This window comes from Rhinolophus sinicus, linkage group LG05, assembly GCF_036562045.2.
Source record: "Rhinolophus sinicus isolate RSC01 linkage group LG05, ASM3656204v1, whole genome shotgun sequence".
NCBI classification, from domain to species: domain Eukaryota; kingdom Metazoa; phylum Chordata; class Mammalia; order Chiroptera; family Rhinolophidae; genus Rhinolophus; species Rhinolophus sinicus.
Genome location: NC_133755.1, coordinates 48773262 through 48776312, shown reverse-complemented (window position 1 = coordinate 48776312; position 3051 = coordinate 48773262).

Here is a 3051-nt window from a genome sequence, read left to right as displayed (position 1 = left end):
TTCATTAGCAAAACGGGGGGTGAATGGTCATTGTAGAAATTAAGGGACCAGTCTGTGTGGTATGTAGCAAAGTTCCTGCACTCACAGCCAGCACATTAAACTCACCTCTTATTGTGAAGGGGAAGTTTAAAGTGGGGGTGAAGAGCATGAACTCTGGGGCCAGCCAAACTGGCCTCGAGCCCCGACTCAGACAACTTTTAGCTGTGTGACCTTAGACAAGTCACAATTTCCTCATTCATAAAATGGGAACAATATGGTGTAAATCTCATTGGGTTGTTGGGAACATTAATTGAGTCTCTACCTGCAGAGTCCTTAGAAGGGTGGTAGCAGACAGGAAGTGATGTTATTACCGCTGCAGTGCTCTCCCTCAGCTCAGGTCAGTGTATAAGAAGCCTCCTTGCCTGTGACTGGTCATTCCTTCATTCACATTGCTCAACTAACAGCTATTTACAGAACTCCTGCTATGCGCAAGCACTGAACTAAGTATTAGGAAGGATTGAAAAAAAATTGTACAACACAGACACTTTTCTGACCCCAAAGAACACAAACCCTAAAACAGGAAGCATGGTTGATAACTGCATCCAATATAGTGTGTGACTATTGTTAAATTCCTTGTGTAAATGGATGATAGAGAAATTCAGAGGCATGAGGTCTGCCATTGGAACTAGATGGAATTACAGAGAGGCAGGGGAGCTAAGGCATTAAGCTGGGACTTGAAGGAGGAATGAGTGAGCCAAAGAGACAGGGAGCAAAGCGTGTTCTAGGCCTTGGGTACATGAGCAAGAGGAGGTGCCAGAAGTGTAACAGTCGTCCCAAGGACCAGTGAGATGGATGTATGTCTGGAGTGGAAGGTGGTCAAAGCGGAAATCAGGAAAGGTAGGTAGGCGGGGGTCCAGTTTCTAAAGAGCCTTAAATGCTAGGCTACGGCTTCATTGTCTAAACAGTAGGCAGTGGGGATTCACGCAATTTACTGGTAGTTTTTACCTTTAATGTTGATAAAAATCACCCATCTATTTTTTTTTAAAGTAGATGTGCAAACATAATGGCCCCACTCACACTTAAGAAATCAGAATCCCTGAAGCAGAGGTTCAGGCATATATTCAGTGAAAGAATTCCACAGGCTGTTCTGACAGGGACCAGAAAGTTGAACCCCACTGCCAGAGCCTGTAAAACCTGGATTACCACAAATGGCTTCTATGGCAGAGGGGTCAGAAGAAAAGAAACTAGGATTGGTTGAGGGCCCACACATGCCAGGTGACGTACAGGTAGTATTTCACTTAGTCCTCACGAGAGCCCCGTGAGGGGGACATTATTCTTCTCATGTTAGGGATAAAGAAGCCGATACTCCTATGTGTCACAAACGCAGTAAGTCGCAGGCTGGGCATTCAGGACCACTGCATTTCCCATTGTGTCACATGGCCTCCCTTAAACACCTGTCCCCTTGAAACTTCCTTCCGCTCAAAGTCAAATGGCAAATGTGATATCATAAACACATTCCTCCCATCCTCGTTTCTGTCCTCCACTGGCGTCTATTTTACCTTCCCTCTGCCCTGAAACTGAGCCAAAATCACATCACTGAGGACTATCATTTTATTTTTTTTTAAGCAGGTTTCTTCTAACTTTCTTTCTCTTTCCTTTGCCCTTTCCTCTCCAACATCTCCTCATCCACCCAAGTCAGTTTTGAAACTCCTTATTCAGAGAACACAAAATGGAACCCAAACGCTTAAGTAATGTCTTTTGTGGTTTTTCTTTTTACCCAGAAGGCTGACATGAGGTGACAACAGCTAGGCTTTTATTTATAGTAGGCTTACACAAAATCCAAAGGAAATGATATCGATGCACTCTTTAGCTTTCTCAAATGTCTACCAACAGGCACTGGGGAATGGTTCATTATTTGAATCTAAGCAAGTTCCTCATTCTGCTTTTGAACGTCACCCACTGTCGGTGGAATTTTAGCCGGTGTATGTGTATCTGTGTGTCTACAAGAGACCCTTAACATCCGTCCTCAAATCAGTACTGTATTCTCCACTTGTGCATAAGAGTCTCACCTTACAATGCCTCCTATTTTTTTTTCCTAAATAGGTGTTAAGATTTTTCAGATTGAATGCTTTCTTTTTCTGACTTGCTGTCAGTCACATGATGCAAGAAGACATTTTTCTCCTTTATATGTACTTTCTTAATTATTCCACACTTGGTTATTTTACAATTTATTTTCCTCCAATAGAAATTGGAATCCTGGGTAGATGCTGAGCAACCTGTCTTTTGGGCTTCAAATGTTTTTCGAATGGAATTGACAGTTTGTACATTCCTTCGTCACATTTTATCATTGAGGGAAATGTCTGTCACTCCGGGGCTCAGACCCATGTGGATTTAACTATTAATTTGCCTGAAAGGTCCTGAGCTTGAATTCTAAGCTAAAGAAGTGCAGACATAACATCTATACCTATACTCTAAATATCCACTTTGAAAAGTGACATGTTCATTCCATCAGGAATAATTGATTGCCCATGTTAGGAAGCCATAATAACACTTCTAATTCTTTGCAGACCACCGTGTACAAATATGCAGATTGCATAATGAAAATTCCCAGGAGTGACAGTTGCTTAGACTCCAATGTGAATACTGGCCCCTGGAGTTGAGCAGTGTACATCCTGCTCAACTGTAATAGCAGCCCTTCAGTAGGAAATTTATTTTCCCCTAATGTAAATAGTTTTCTGTATCCTTAATAGTTAATGGCCATTTATGGACTCTTTGGCTTGCCTGAACATTATAATCAAGGCCCTATAAATTAAAAATTAGTGACATAGGTTTAAGGAATAGGAAGATATATGCTGTCTATATATGGACAGCCTTACCTTTATTCCCTAAGCCTTATCTTTATTTTCCTCATATTGTTATTATTCCCTAGAAGAGTGACTTTGTTTAAAAAAAAAATCATAGTCATTGGGATGACTTGAGAGATTAAAAATTGTATTATCCTCCATAAATGAAAGTGGGTTGTATAAAAGGAGAATCAATGGGAGGCAAAACATCAGAGTTATCACACCAATA